The following is a 17,204-nucleotide window of genomic DNA, read 5'->3' on the forward strand; positions in this document are numbered from 1 at the left end:
GATCTGGGGTAATGCTAGATGTGATAGATGGAGGATTATGCATCAATATGGAAAAGGGGTTTTAAAATGCTCTAATAGTACTAATAGTAGTATAGATGCCTTAAATTATAAATACAGTAGTATGAAGATAGTCTAGAGATGTGAACTAAAAGATTTTTAAAACCTAAATATTAAATCTGGCTTGGGTATCTTAACACTAGTGTAAACATATTGCATTGCTAATGATCAAATCTATTTTGACATTTGAAGGACCCATTTGAGGTTTTAGATCTACAACTTCTTGAGTTGTTTGTTCATGCAGGGCTGCTGAGTGTATTTAAATGGTTTTCTGAGTGCACAGTGAAGCTGTGTTTGTCCCATCCACCGTTTTTTTCTCTCCCTGCAAGCACTCACCGATGAACATCCTTGGGCTAACAAGCGCCTCATCGATTCATTCGGGACATGGAGAGATAAGAGAACAACCAGGTTGAGAGCTAAGAGATGCGGCGGGGGGATGGTGGGGTAAAGCGACAGAGAAAATGAGGGAAGAAAAAGAGCAGCAAGAACAAGATATTCAGACAGTCTTTGCCTTCATCATGTTGTAGGAGTAAAAGGTCTTCAGGTTCGTTCCACCTGCAAATCATTTCCTAAGGAGATCAGGATGAAACACCTTATTATGTGTTAAATGTCATGGCAGTGTCATTAACAGGCTGCTCACTTGTTTGACTGAACAATGATTCACCCGGCTGGAACGGTTCCTGGTGACACCAAAGTGTGGTGTTCATGTCACATTACCGCTGTACCTGTGAGCAGCATTCATGCTGCTGATAAGTTCCTAATGATATCATCTCTCTTCATCTGCAGGGAAGCCTCTCGCTAACAGTGTGCCAAAAGGGGATCAAACTTTTTATTTCAGCACTTTGTCACATGGTTAGAGAAAGTGAAAAGAAGATAAGGGCAAGCAGGACTTTGGATTGTTCTGTTTAAAAGTTCTGCTAAGGTTTCTGCTGTGCGGGAGGTGGGGAAAGATGATTTTAATGGAAAGGCTATTGCATTATGACTACTCCATAACAGCCACAACATATTTCTACTACTCTTTTTGTAACAAATACATTTTTGTAGAAACTATATTTTAAGATAATATAGTTAACAGATAGATAACTTAGTATTATGTCTCACCTCAACATAATAAATCTAGAAATTTAAAAAATGGATATGAACAGTTATAGTTTTTGTAGTGTTTTTATCCCTTTAAGCCATAAGTCACCTCAAAAACTCTGGTCACCATTCTTCTTCTTTTTTTTTGTTCTTTTTTTTATTTCTATAGCGCCAAATCACAACATAAGTCACCTCAAGGCGCTTCATAGATACAGAGAAAAACCCAACAATCATATGACCCCCTATGAGCAAGCACTTTGGCAACAGTGGGAAGGAAAAACTCCCTTTTAACAGGAAGAAACCTCCGGCAGAACCAGGCTCAGGGAGGGGCGGCCATCTGCTGCGACCGGTTGGGGTGAGAGAAGGAAGACAGGATAAAAGACATGCTGTGGAAGAGAGACAGAGGTTAATAACAGATATGATTCAATGCAGAGAGGTCTGTTAATACATAGTGAGCGAGAAAGGTGACTGGAAAGGAAAAACTCAATGCATCATGGGAATCCCCCGGCAGCCTATGTCTATTGCAGCATAACTAAGGGAGGATTCAGGGTCACCTGAATGCATTCTGCATTGGTTAGTGAGTATAATCAGACTGGATCCAGTCTGCAGTTTTTTCCTGTCTGTTGAAGGCTGGCAGTTTGCTTTTTAGCTCAGCTGTCAATACTGCGAGCGAAATGTCCATGTTTATCTTCTCTGGAGGAGGCTGTAATAGTTTGTGAAAGGAGTCTGATATATGTCAATGAGTTAGAGTTGTTGAGGATATCCTGAATGTTTGTGTCAGTAAGCCCTCCTATTTTTGCTGCTGTTAGCTACTATTAGCCTCTGTTAGCTGCTATTAACCTCTGTGAGTTGCTGTTAGCTGACGTGAGTGAAACTTTCTTTGAAGTGGATCTAGTATTGTTGGACTCTCACTTTTAGTGAATAAACTCTTACACCATCTGAGAATGTAATCGAACTGTTTGTCAGTGGAAAGGTTGATTTTTGTAGGAGTCTGAAAACTAATAAAATCTTGTAAGTAAAATTTTAGTTATAGAGCACCTTTCGAGACACATCACAAAGTGTTCCACAAAGAAATATGAAGGCATTTAAAACAAAACAGACAAAACGTTAACCAAACGCAATTCCAAAAAGATGACTTTTAGTTGCTTTTTAAAAGCGACTGCTGAGTCCACAGATGTTAAACTCAGAGGAAGAGAGTTCCACAGTCTGGGGGCCACACTGGCAAAAGCTCTCTCTCTCTTAGTTCTCAGCCTCATATGCTATATAACAAGTACGCCCTGATCACATGACCTCAGGGACCTGCTGCAGCAGGTATGAGTCCTGACTTCAGTTCAGGAGACGAGGCTTGAGGTGGCACCGATGGCGTTATCTCCTTCCTTTTCATTTTTTGGTGAAGGGGGCCCTTTCTTTGATGATGAAACATAGACATGATCCTGCATGTCTTGAGTCTGAAGTTTCAGGCACTAAGGCAAACACCCCCCATGATTTCTCTTCTCCTCCTCTAACTTTGTTGTACTACATACGTATCCAGTCTCTATCCACAAACATAAAAGAAAACAAAAAAGCGATTAGGCAGAAAACAGATAACCTTTCAGGTCACTGTATTCAGGTCACATTCAACATACTGTTGCTTGCTTCTGTGTATTTTTATTGGATTAATTATATATTTATAAGATCGCATCAATTTGTTGGAAGACATAATTACATGATGTATATTTACAAGCACAACATGCTTTTTTCTCTCTATCAAATACCCTCAAAAAATGACTGACTCTACGTTTAACTATATAAAAAGGTGTACAAGAAATCACAAACCACTTCCAGTGTCCGGTTTGGGAGGATTACCTGTAAATAAAAGCAGAGAAAGACTGCAGAGGAGTAGGCAGCTCCTTTCAACATAAGCCCCAACAACCACTACCCAAAGGATCATTAGGGGGTCCATTGTTCCTCGTGGGGGGACAATCCCACATGGCTTTAATCTGGGACTCTCCACCATTTGACTCCAGAACTGAAGAAGCTTCTCGGTTGAGAGGTGAAACATCTTCAAGCAACTTAAAGAAGTCCAGATGCTTTTCTCTCTAAGCTCCTTAGGCTACGATGACCTGGATGACTGAGAACCTTCACAGACATACCACTACCCAGATAATTTGGCAGTTTGTACATTGCCTGAATTAAAGTTTATGGCCTGAGAATATACTAGTACTTATACTTGTGTATTTCTGTGCTACTTGAGCACTCATTCACCCAATCAGCTTTTTCTCATCCTAATAACCTTTTAACCCAACATTCACACAATTGCACTCGAACTGATACAGTAGGTACAACTTGGGGTTCAATGTCTTGCCCAAGGATACCTTGAGAATTAGTCTGGAGGAACCAGCGATCGAACCACCAACCTGGACGATGTGCTCTACTTCCTGAACCACAGCCACCCCTTACTGCCCTGTGCTACCACTGAATACTTCAACATTTTTATTGGCTTTAATGGATTTTACCCACCAGCAGATTTCTCAGTCCTGGGTCAACTTTGACTTATGATTTTACACTGTCCACTAACTATGATGCACTTTGATTTATAAATCAAATTAAAGACCGCAGTTGTGTTTTTTGCAGTTGAGTGACTGTAATTTGAATGGCCATTCATGACAAATCATCATATCAACAAAAAGTGCGGTATTACCTAGTCATCTGTTTGCCCAGATGTCCATCAGAAGCACAGATTGTTGTTGGTGGGCTCAGTTTTAATCAAGAATACTGTACAAATCAAATTTTTATGCAGTGCATGAGGACACAAGAACATGATTTACATATGAATTGCATAAAAATTATGTGTTAAATGTCATGGCAGTGTTTTTGCATTCAGCCATCTTCTTCTGCTTAAACAGTTCAGGGCCATGGCGGTGCTGGGGTCTATTCCAGCTGTCATAGGTACCAACAGAGATGTAATCTGATGACTTTTTTCAGGTAACGAGTAAAGTAAGGGATTACTATTGCAAAAACAGTAATTAGATTACCGTTACTTTCCCGTAGGAACGCTGCGTTACTGCGTTAATAAAACCGTGATTTTTTTGCGAGAATGTCTCATGACAGTGACGTAAGCAAGTGCGACGTTCGTGACAACAGCTGTGTGCAGATCAACAATGGATCATATATCGAATGCAGGAGAGAGTATGTGCATGCAACGTTTAAAGCGTGGAAGTACTGACTGTTAGATTTGTATTGTTGATTGTCATTTATGCTTAGAAATATTTAACCATATATTCTTAGAGGTGTATAATCAATTGTGTAGTGATAGGTTGTGTGATCTTTAACAGGCTGCAAAGGCTTGGTGTGTATTCCACACTAGAATGCACACCTACATCCTGGGAGCATGGGGAGAGGTCGTACCTTGTTTCATTGTTTTACGGTAGGATTAACGTAGTTGCGTCTGTTCTAGTCTAAGTGCTTTTGTTTATAAATGAACTGCTGTACTTCCTCACCGTGTTATCTATCTAGGATGAACCATCTAGGGTGAGGGGGAGGCTACCCTCTTCCTGACCAAGGATGTTTGACCCTTTGATCAGCAGTCCACACACACACACACACACACACACACACACACACACACACACACACACACACACACACACACACACACACACACACACAGGCAAGGTACTCTTTGTGTGTATGTAGACGTCATATGTTAATGAACTTATGCATATTCATGTAACCTCAATAAAAGAACAGTGGTACGGGAGAACGGACGAGAGCAACTGGGGTCAAGCAAAGGAACGGTGCCTGTCCGGTTCTCTCCCGTGCACGAGAAACATGAAGAAGCTTGCCTACTTGTGTCTTGCTTTGCAGTGTAATTATATTGTCTTCAACGTTCCAGCGGATGGGTTCAAGCTACAAACCTATCACTGACCTTACTTTGAGTTTGATTCCATAAAAAGTGACAAAAACATTAGTGTCCGTTGTGCGTGGGAAAAGCGAAAAAAAAGTAACTTGACCAACACTGGGTACCAACCTGCCTATCTGTCATAGGTACCCTCTCTGGTCATCCACTTAACCCTTTACAGCCGATCGGAGCGGGCACGCTCTGTTTTGCGTAACTATTTTTAAATCCCAGTAGCACTGCAACCACGTAAGCTAGCGCAAAAATTTTTTTTGCATATGAAACCGGAGGAGTTGTACTTACATCTTATGCCATCAGCTTGTCCTAGGTCACGGTTTCCTTCCACATAAAGCTTTGCAAAAACTGCATAAAAAGCGCTTGCAGGAACAAAAACATAATATTCCAGAAACACGCTGTGCCGTTCCGATCAGCTGTTCATAACACTTCCTACGTTGGAATAGACGTCAGCGCGAACTTTTGCATTTCCGCCATTACCTGCCCGAAACCGGAAGTGACGTCATTTTCGCGGAAATGTAGTCTTTTTTACTACCAGGGCCTCAGAGCCTATACTCGTCTTTTTTAAAGTTATCTTTGACTTTATGACTTTCTGTGTCGTTTCTGGGATGCTTAGGACTCATATTGCACTGCTGGAAATAGTTTATTTTGATGCATATGCTGCTTTTTTGCAAATTTGCAGTATAATATTTATTTTCGTTTTTCCTGCAGTGTATAAAAATTGGTGTATTTCAAAAATAAAACTATGAAGACACTCAAAATAAATTTCCTGTGGTAGGAAACTATTTTGTGCAACTTTTTTGTATTTACAGTTTTGAGGGATAAGCCTCTTAAATTTCTCTAACTACAAATATATGTTAAAAAAGCAAAAACGATTTTCAATTTTTTTGTAGTTTATTGCACTTTTTTGCAATTTATGTAATTACTATGCACTTAATGAATAGATATTATTAAAATCTGGGCTATAATGGTTGTATTGATGTATAGCAACTTGAAATGCTCCCAAAAATGGCTCCACAGCAGGTAAAAATATAATATAATATAATATTGGTACCTTGGTGTTCATCTGAACAATAGACTGGACTGGACTCATAACTCAGACGCCCTCTACAGAAAAGGGCAGAGCAGGCTGTACCTGCTGCGGAGACTCAGGTCGTTTGGGGTGGAGGGCCCACTCCTGAAGACCTTCTATGACTCTGTGGTGGCTTCTGCTATCTTTTATGGTGTGGTCTGCTGGGGCGGCAGCATCTCTGCTGGGGACAGGAAGAGACTGAACAGGGTGATCCGAAGGGCCAGCTCTGTTCTAGGATGCCCTCTGGACCCAGTGGAGGTGGTGAGTGACAGGAGAATGGCGGCTAAGCTGTCATCCCTGTTGGACAACATCTCCCACCCCATGCAGCAGACTGTGACAGCACTGAGCAGCTCCTTCAGTGGGAGACTGCGGCACCCACGGTGTGGGACGGAGAGATTTCGCAGGTCTTTCCTCCCCACTGCTGTGAGACTCCACAACAAAGACTTTAACTGAACAAACACACACATCCACACATGTGCAATAACACTAAGTGCAATAATCTTTTCTGGCATCGTTGTATTTTTACTCAGTTGTATATAGCATTCGTATTCTATTTTTATCTTATTGTATATTTTTATTCTATTTTATTCTACTGTATATAGTATTTTATTTTATTTTATTCTATTCTGTACAGCTGTGTACTGTATTTATTCTTATTGTATTCTAATTTTTGCGTCATAACTTTTGCACTGTCCACTTCCTGCTGTGACAAAACAAATTTCCCACGTGTGGGACTAATAAAGGTTATCTTATCTTATCTTATCTTATAAGCTCTGGCGGACTTGGTTCTATGGTAGGTCTTAAAGGGTTAATTACCATTGCCCCTCTTTTTGATATTTCTTTGGCTAAAGCCACTGTTCCAACTGTGTTTGCTGGGTTTGTAGGTGTGAAGTGACCCAACACAACAACATATCGCCACAAAGCTAGGCAATGCCTTTGTCTTCAGGTGATTTGAAATGGTGACATTTTATGTTAATCATATTTGACTTTGTTTCTTATATTGCCAGTCATATGTTCGAGGGAAAATAAGTCTTTGTTTGGGTTTGTACTGTTAATTACTATGCAGAGTTGCATAAATGACTGACATTTAAGGTGTGTATTTTATACAAACCAATACCACAAAGCTTGAAAGGAATTCAGGTCCCCCTAATAATCTTCCTGCAAAGTTTAAGTCAGATTTGACAGTGTGGTTTCCGTTGGAACTGACATGTCGTTAATTATTTTGACAAAACACATGGACAAAATTCACAATTAGGTTTTTTTCAAAAACAAATGATAAAAAAAACTTTCCCTGATCTCTGAAGCATTTATTAAAGATTATTTATCCAGTTATTTATGTTAAATAGGCCATTTATCATACTTTCTAAACAGATCTTTAGTTCAAAATTTAGTATAGAGAGCTGGTTCTTGAACCAGGTCAAAACTGGACCAAATCTCACCATGAAGGCACCAAATATGAACATGTTATGCAACTTGTATGATGTTAAAACATGCCTGAAGTTTTTCAAAGATGCTGTTCTGTTGTAACACATCAGGAAGTTGTAGACAGTCTTCTCCAGACATTTTACTATAAAAGGTAACTTTGAGAGTCCTCTGTAATGAGATCATGTTTTTCTGAGTGGTTGCAAACAGGCTTTAAGTATTCTGGGACACATCCAGAGCACAGATTACTGTTAACTCCCACTAAATATCAGTGACATCAGGGAGGTCACTGATAAAACATAGACAACTCAGTGCCATAGACATGATCCTGCATGATGATCCTGCTGGTGCCACATTAAGCATATATAAACATCCCTAAATCAATAATTATAGCCCAATAAAATGATGTATATGATTAGAAAAAGTGTAAGATTACATGAGTACATTTACTTTAACTACTTTAAATATATATGTATTCAAGCTGTGAACTATTACTCAAAAAGAATTATAATTTTGCACTTTGCTATCCAAACTATCCATCACAAGCTTATGGAGCTCCACTTCCCACATAATAAATCTGCAACAGGATGCAGGGCTGCAAATGAGCACACTTATGAACATTTTAATGATTCAATATTCTGATTTCCTGTGGTCCCCCATGGCTCCCCATTTAAAAAAAATCTCCCAAAATGCCCCTTAGTGATATCCAACACTTCACAGAGAAAATTTGGAGGTATAGCTCATATTAACAGCCCGATGAGTGCTTTAGTCGTGCCACAGTACTTAAAAGCTCGTCCATAGTTGCATTAAAGAAGAGAAAATGATATTGCTGGGGCAGGGCATCAATAAAAGAATCAGGAACTACTATTTAGGATTTCAAGTCATTAATTTTATGCTTAGAAAAGTTTAGAAATTTTAGAATTCCTCAGTCAACCACATAATCTTATTAAAACTTACAGGATTTAAAAGATGGTCCACTGTGTAAAAAAAGGCTCTGGGGCTGTGCTCATTAGTGTGAATTAGAGTAGAGCAATACTTGGCCCCTGCCTTCTTAACCTGTTCAATGAAAGCAAGCATTAATGCTTGATAATGTACTTGAAGATTATAGCGGGAATCTCTTCCAACAAAATGATTAAAAGCAAAAATCTCCAATGTATTTGTTTCATCCCTTCTCGCATTTATGTGGACTGGAATTAATTTGTGCTACACCTTGTTAGAGCATGCAAAACCTGATCCTTCCATAATGCCACACACCCATCAACAAAAGGGAATTAAATCCTTTGTAAATATCAAACTAAGACCTCCCAGTCACAACAAGGACTCTCCTTGATGGCTGTCTCACAAGCATAAGCTATCAAACGAGGCGGGCTGCTTGTTTGGGGGGGGGGGGGGGGGGTTGAAAGGAGGGACTAGGATGAGAGCCAATTTTTCTTAGTGTCAGCGATAAAAATCCATCTGATTGAAATTGCGGGCCATTATGATATGAGAAGTAGAGTGCTAGAGAGATGGGTAGAGACGGGGGAGAACGAGAGAGTGGCTGCACAATTGCTGAGCTGCTCCTTTCTTTTCATTTCCAGATGAAAGCTAATTACGCGGTGTGGCGAGAAGACAGGGCGGCGTGCGCGTCGCAGGAAACGGGGAGCCGAGGTGGTTAATTGGGGTATGTGATTACACAGGGCTGTAGTTAGAGAGAATTAGGCAACAACACACTCGGCAGCACAGCTCATCATGGCGAGAGTGAGAGGAGCGGGCGATGACGCTGATATCCTCCGCACTCACCTTGCCCTCAGCAGACACTCCATGAGGCCTGCAGACTGAGATTTGATTTTTAGATTTAAAAGAAGCCTGTTGGTTATAAAAATTTACTCTTTCGCTTCCATTTTTGGCACGCTGCACTTCTTAGAGGTCATTTGGCAGGGAAAAATCATAAACAGCTTTCTGTATATTTGATGTCTGTAGCTGCTCATGTCTCATGTTAACATTAGTGCAAAAGTATTAAACAAGAAAGCACATACAACAGGTTTACTGTATTCTGTATGAACAGGACAATATGATATGATTGACCATTAAGGTTGTCTGGTAAAATATAAACAGGTTCAACAGTTGACAAACACCTGCAAGGCATGTCAGCAACTCAGTGCCTTTAGGAATTTAGACATGATCAAAGTGACCTGCTGAAGTTTGTAGCGAGCATCAGAATGTGGAAAAATGATGACTTAAATGAAATTGATAGTTAGTATGGTTGCTTGTGCTAGACGGGCTGGTCTAAGTATTTCAGAAACGGCTGATCTACTGGGATTTTTCCACACAAGCAACATTTACAGAAAACTTTCTGAAAAAGTCCAGTAAGCAGCAATTCTCCGGGTGAGGGTGGCAAAACTACTTTGAATTGACAGAACGGCAACTGCAGCTCAAATAACGACTCATTACAACCAAGGTATGGAGAAGAGCATCATGGCAGCAGCAGAAGACCACACCGCTGCCACTCCTAAGACCATGAAGCTGAGGCTGCAGTTCACACAGACTCATCAGAACTGGACAACAGAAGATTGGAGAAATGTTGCCTGTTTGATGAGTCTTCATTTCTGCTGCAACATTCAAATGGCAAAGTCAAAATTTGGTGTAAAAGACATGAAAACATCATCCTGCCTTGTATCAACAATTCAGGCTAGTGCTGGTAGTGTAATGGTGTGAGACACTTTTTGACACACTTAGAGCCCTTTAGCAACAGGGTTTAGTTTAACAAAGACTAATTGAGTATTGTTATTGACCATGTCCATCCCTTATGACCACAGTGTACCATCTTCTGTTGGCTGCTTCCAGCAGGATAACACACCATGTCACAAAACTCAAATAATCTCAAACTGATTTCTTGAACATAACAATGAGTTCACTGTAATGGCCTCCACAGTCACCAGATCTCAATCCAAAAGAACACCTTTGGGATGCGCAGCTTATAAATCTGTAGTAACTGTGTGATGCTGTCATGTCATTATGGACCAAATCTCTCAGGAATGTTTCCAGCAACTTCTTGAATTATTGCCATGGAAGATCAGGAGACAAAAAGGGGACTTTGGTCTTGTCTTGGTCTATAGTGGTCGGGAGATTTGGAGTCAACAGTATCCATGACACACAACGTCATGTGCAAAAGCATCAGCTCTAAGAGCCGTGCTTAGAGAGTGCTTTGTAGTAATCAGAGTCGACTCCCATTGAGCGAGAGCCGGCTCCTTACTTAATTTCCTTTTGCTGCTCAGCTCTCACACAGTGGCTCAGCTATGCGCCAATCCCTCCATATTGTGGCCAATCACATGTGAGGATATAAGATAATATCATTATGTGAAAAACAGAGAGGGTGAGAGACGCGACAGTCAAGTGGAGCGTGCGTCTGTCCTCTCAGTAAGCGAGTGAGACAGTAGACAGCGGTGCGGAGGGCTGTGTGAGTGCATCGCAAAAACATATAAATATGCCTGACACCCGTAAACGAAGCAGCATCTGGCTGCAGTTTAAAGACTTTTTTTGTCTCTGTCTCGACTTTGTCTTGTCTTGGTCTCGATACCCTTTGGTCTCGGTTTAGGCGGTCTTGACTACAAGTCTAGTATCAACCCAGTACTAGACATCTCATAGCCAGTAAGTGCATAAAGGGAAACTTGTATTCCATTAATGACTGAAAGCAAACTGGCTAAAAGTCCTAGCAGAGGATGGTTTCGATCCATCGACCTCTGGGTTATGGGCCCAGCACGCTTCCGCTGCGCCACTCTGCTGGAAATCACCCCAGATGGGACTCGAACCCACAATCCCTGGCTTAGGAGGCCAGTGCCTTATCCATTAGGCCACCGGGGCTGCACACAATGAGACTTAACATGATGGATATTGTGTAGTGTACAGCTGGTACATCGTAGCTTTTGTATTTAAATAGCAGCTTGAGGTTCGTATCTTGCCAGCCTGTTTGGCATGAAGACTGGAGTAGCCAGGGACCAAACAACCAACCTTCTGAGTAGTAGGTGACATGTTCTACCTCCTGACCTATAGCCACAGAGCTGCAGTGTGTGATGCTATCACGTCAATATGGACCAAAAACCAACAAATGTTTGTAGCACCTTGATGAATGTGTGCCATGAAAAAGTAAGGCTGTTCTGAAGGCAAAACTGGTCCAAACTAGTCTTGTACCTAATGAAATGGCCTTGATGTTTTTTCCCCTTGACACAACTGTTAAACCTCATCATACAGAATTTGTATTGGAGATGAGACACAACTGTACCTTTACTTTTATATGGTCGGCTCAGCTGTAGCAGAAAATGACCTACAGCATGAACCCTCTCACTGTGAGCACTATTGATGACACTTCAACGACCTGCACTCTAAATTTCACAACATTATCTCTCTGTTAGATGGTCTTTATTGATCAGCACATTATTCAGAATGTCTCCATCCCAGTGCACGTACACTCTTTACTTTTTTATCTTCAAGAACAAAAGAACTGGCCATGAAAAGACATTGGAAAAGTGAGTTAAAGGCTGTTACCACTCTGCTACAAAAATAAAGGGAGCATTTGACTGGGTGTCACTGGTTATAAACACAAAGGTCCTGAAAAGACATAATTATGGGAGCTGAAAAGAGGGAATTGTAACAGTAGGAACATCTGTCTTCCTATGGCATTATCTCTTACCTTCACAAGCTTTCTCTGGCATCATTCAGCTCGGGTCAATACATTTCACCTGTGAATGTCTTAGGAAGGGTCCATGTGTAAGTGAAAGGGTAGACCATCCTTCATCGTGAAAACAATAAAACTGGAGCTGCAGCCTCCAAAATAAAGACTGGTCACTAATTTTTACTGCCAGTTGTTACATTATGTGAAACAAACTTTAATGCTATGACAATTGTCAGATATAACAGCCTAGTAAAATTGGTCTATAGTGCCACAAATGTCATTATTTTGTAATCTGTGTCAGTGAAGCAGGAATAACACGGGTTAAAAACTAGAGAGATTGAAAGAATCAGTGAAAGAGGTGCCTTATGTGCCATCATGGTTGATCCATTCATGAAAGAAAGTGTCTAAGACCTCAGAAACACAGGCGTAGAGATCGGCCAGGGACCCCAGACACTGACCAGTGTAATCTGTGACCAACTGGTGAGTGGTTCCTGGCTATTTGCTATTACTTACTAGGGTGAAATTGGTCATGAAGGCATATACCAGAGGTGGGACCAAGTCATTGTTTTGCAAGTCTCAAGTAAGTCTCAAGTCTTTATCCTCAAGTCTCAAGTCAAGTCTCAAGTAATGTCAGGCAAGTCAGAGTCGAGTCTCAAGTCACTGGTGTAAAAGTCCGAGTCAAGTCACAAGTCTGAAACTTTGAATTTCAAGTCCTTTCGAGTCTTTAAAAAAAAAAAAAACAACGAAAAAATAATGTTGCAGTTATGCTAAATGTAAATATTAGACCATGTAATTTTAAATCTGTGTTTTTCTCAACACATGACAAAAGTGAACGTAGAAAATATACACAAATTGTGAAATTGGATCCTCTTTAAAATGCAGCTCAATTAAACTTAGCTCCAAGAATAATTTTCACCGACAGTTCTGAGATAAGCTGCATGTTATTCTTGGATGTGGTTGTAGGACCAGCTTTAAAATCGCATGACAAAAATATCATACACATTAAAAAAAACAGTTTACCGCCGGATGGGTACAGGACCTTGAAATGCACCGTGTAGAACGAAAGACCATCGTACGTATCATAAGTTTACCAGTCTCACAAATTGTCGTCATAAATACACATTCCTTAAAGGTTTATTAATAGGACCTTTGAGCTCAACGGTAATTAATTAGCAGTGGAAATAATTTCTGGTACCCATCACAGAAATGTAGCAGTGACAACAATATTGTTTGCTGTAATCGTACTGGGCAATTAGTGATACAAAAAACCTGTTTTATCCTGTGAATAAAAGTATGTGTTTTTGTCAATGTACCATAATAACAGAAGCGAAACGCAATATTGTGTCAGGACAATTCACTATTTATGCACAATAAATAAAGGAGCATAGCGCCACAATTTCTGTTCTTGCTTGTAACCTATATCACTAATTATGTTATGAAAATGACGCATTAACTACTAAAAAACACTGACCTTCGTGTAAATGCTTGGAGCAGACTAACCTGTGAGCTGGAGGGTTCTGGGACGTTATATTTGGTCTTAGAATGGCTGCAATCCAGTCGCGTCTTTGTTACTTCGGAAACATGGCTCGAACAATTTCTCTTCAACGACGTAATCCGATAACAACCGATCTCTTTACCCGTCGGCTTCCCGTGGCTGTCATGCGACCGGCTATTGCAGTTAATGATACAACAGCTTCTTGACATTTTTGTGTTTCTTTTTATCGCTGTGTAACTGATTTTAATTGAAAGCCTGCGTGCGCTAGTACCGCTTGCCACGAGTTCCCAGAATCCTTTGCGGTTCTACCCGTGAATGACGTCACATTTTCAATCTCTATATAATATGCATGTTAAATTTTATATTTGGGGTAAAATATCAAGTCTTTTTAAGTAAACCGGTTCAAGTCCAATTCAAGTCCCAAGTCATTGGTGTAAAAGTCCAAGTCAATTCACAAGTCTTAGAACATTTTTTCAAGTCAAGTCTAAAGTCATAAAATTAATGACTCGAGTCTGACTCGAGTCCAAGTCATGTGACTCGAGTCCACACCTCTGGCATATACAGTGCTGCTTTAAATTCCTGGCGATTGCTTTGATTGCCAGCAGCTTCTATGTAAACACCTGCAAACCACTCATTAATCGACAGTGAACTTGCAAAAAGTCCAATATGGGCATTTGCTCTCTATGAATACATTTTTCTAGCAGGGGGAGATGTTGCTGTCCTGCTTTTCACCTAGCTTGAAACCATGCTAATTTAATAATACAATCAAAGTTACGCTAGCATGTAGTAAGCAGTTTTAACTCAGGCTGGCATGGACTGTAAGGTTTAGAGTCAAAGTCTGGGTTGATCCCTTTATTGCAATCTTTTCACAGTTCCTGTTGTCCCTCTGCCATCTTTAAAAATGTCCCTATAAACAGGATTTCTAGCACTTCTTTAAATTCCTGTATGCTACATGCTAGCTTGTATGCATGGAATGATTTGCTAGCCTATATAATTTGTATAAACTGATAAGAAACTTTAATTGATATTCATATTCAGTCAGAGCTTCCTCATCTAGCGAGGTCTCTTAGTTGACAGTATTTCTGGGTGTAATCAATCATCCTGAATTTTAGGTTTGTGTGTGATAGAGAAAGTGTTCCTGAAAAGGGGAGCATTGTACAAAAAAAGCATCAAAAACAGCTACAAGTTTTAAACACCTGCCTCTCTGGAGAAATTGCTTTGGCCAAAACGTGTAGCACGGCCACAACAGGATGAGGTTAATTACCCTGAAAGCCCTTTTTGTGGCGTCTATGCATGTGCGATCCCTGCATGAATATGAATCCTCACCACTCAAGCACTCTTCTGCTCAGTTTTTGTTTTTCTCTGTGATGACCTGGCCGCTCATTTTCCCAGAGGACCTGTTGTGTCCGGTAAGCCCCCTTGACCAGCGGCGATGACCTCTCGTATCAAAGCTGCATGTGTAGAAGAAGTAGCTCACATCAAAGGTGGCGAGCCTACCAAAATAAACCGAGTGTTGTCGCCAGACTTCGGTCCGCCTTTGAACCTCCCCCACCCCCGATCTGCTTGACAAAGCTTCAATTAGCCGACATCAGACCACACGCAGGAAGCGGTGGTTCCTCCTCCTTCCATCTCTCATTGCGAGCCCTTCTTGATTCATGGACGCTTTGTTTTTGGTGAATAATTCCTGCCTAGTCAGCTGCTCTTATTGTTAATCAATCTTAACCACCCACACGGCGATGAAGGTAACTCAGAGATGAGAGCAAACAGAGGCATATTAGAGGCGGAGGTGTATGTTTGAAGGGGCGTTTGACATGGAACTGGAGTTATTGGTTATTTTAAAGGTTATTTCTGTGTTACCTGACAGCATTTAGGTGTGACAGGAACCGAGGGGAAGCAAGCGATAGGAGGGATCATGTCAGGTTCAACGCGCTGCTGATCTCCAACACAAGAAAACTTTGTTTTAAGGGGATTTGCTCGGGTTGTGAACTCCAAACAACAGAAAACAAGACTAAAATGTCCCAAAGCAAATGTCTTCTCAAAGTCTTTGTGGCCTCTGTGGTTTGTGTAAACACAGGCAGCATGGAGCAAATGTAGAGCATGTACAAAATAACTGCAGCTATGTGGCTGCAAAAATCATACCCTTTGCATATTCCTGTACGATGTTGAAGCACACACAAAAAAAAACAAAGCATAGTTTTTCAAACATCTACTCTTAGGAGTTGCTCTGGTTGCTAAAAAATACATGCAGTTGCAGAAATGTCTACAAAAAATGACCCTCAACTCTGTCAGTAAAGTTTAGTTGCTAGTTTCAGGTCACTTTGAAGAAAACATGATGCTCAATTAGTACATTTTGGTCATTATTACAATCAGAAAGTAGGAATATTCACAGTATCACTTAAAAATCCAACTTGGTATATAAATCCGTTCATGTATGTCCACGCTTTTAAAAAGCAGTAATGAACAGAGGCCGAAGTTGTTTGACAAACACATATTATTGTTTAATTAAACCTGTGAATCTAAAAAAATGCATGACTGAAAAAGTCACTGATAAGCAGTGAACACAGACAGATAAGAAATTGATAAATAAATAAATAAATAAATATAATGGTAAAAATGTGGAACAGTTTACTAAAAGTAACAGCTGATGGTGTTTTCTAAGAGTAAGAAAAGAAGAACTTGAAATTATTTGCTAATCTGTTAATAAAATAAAATAAAATATTAGCTGTAAAGGATAAAAATTAATATAACTCTCACAAAAGATTTTTTTATGTTGGTGAGATTTATTATTAAAACCACTTCTATTACACACAAATCTTTACACAAAATATGAAAAAGGTCAGGTTTAAAGGCAAAGACGCCAAAACCTTATTTATCCCCTTTAAATTATGGGAACAATCCTGCTCAATATCCTACCACAGCTTAGCTGTTAAAACTGGTCGCTGAGCGTAATGAAGATGCCAGATAAACTGCTCAAAATCAAGGGAGCACTTGATCAGTGCAGTAAAACACAAAGTCCTTTAAACTTCAGGGATATCAGTCTGTTCAGTTAGAAAGCAGAATCCACTGTGAATCCATATCAGCTGCTTTGGTGCAAATCAAAGAGACAACAGGTGCACTGAAGAGCCAACAACAGCACAAAGAGAATGGTTTAGCAGGTGGTGCCCACAGATCATCGGTCTCTCCTTATTCTTTTTGACAGATTTTTCTCTAGTTTGGTTTTTCTTAGTTTCTTGGTACCTGCTGACAGCATGAACTCAAATTTGGGTTCATAAGTAACTAAATGCAGTAAACAAATAGCTAAAACTGTAAGCTGTGGATAAGTAGCTCAGATAGTCCCTGAAAGCAGTCCAAATCCAATCAAAATCAGTTCAGATGTGAACACGAACGCCGATGTTGATAAAGATGGTTCTGAATCCATCTACCAATTGAAAGAACATAGACATTTGCTATATTTTTACATGGTGCTGAGCTGAAAATGTAGACAGAAAAAGTAACAACACACTTTTAATAAAGCCAGGTTGCATTTTTTGGGGACCTT

At 40.2% G+C, this 17,204-nt stretch overlaps 2 non-coding genes across 2 annotated transcripts; both read right to left on the reverse strand.

Annotated features, from left to right (window-relative positions):
* Positions 1-11,212: 11,212 nt before the first annotated feature.
* On the reverse strand, positions 11,213-11,284 carry trnam-cau (transfer RNA methionine (anticodon CAU)). The gene has a single exon. It is a non-coding gene; the product is annotated as a tRNA-Met (tRNA).
* Positions 11,285-11,290: 6 nt separating this feature from the next.
* Positions 11,291-11,363, reverse strand: trnar-ccu (transfer RNA arginine (anticodon CCU)). Its single transcript has one exon. It is a non-coding gene; the product is annotated as a tRNA-Arg (tRNA).
* Positions 11,364-17,204: the final 5,841 nt, after the last annotated feature.

Source organism: Astatotilapia calliptera, chromosome 23 (assembly GCF_900246225.1).
Source record: "Astatotilapia calliptera chromosome 23, fAstCal1.2, whole genome shotgun sequence".
Taxonomy (NCBI): Eukaryota; Metazoa; Chordata; class Actinopteri; order Cichliformes; family Cichlidae; genus Astatotilapia; species Astatotilapia calliptera.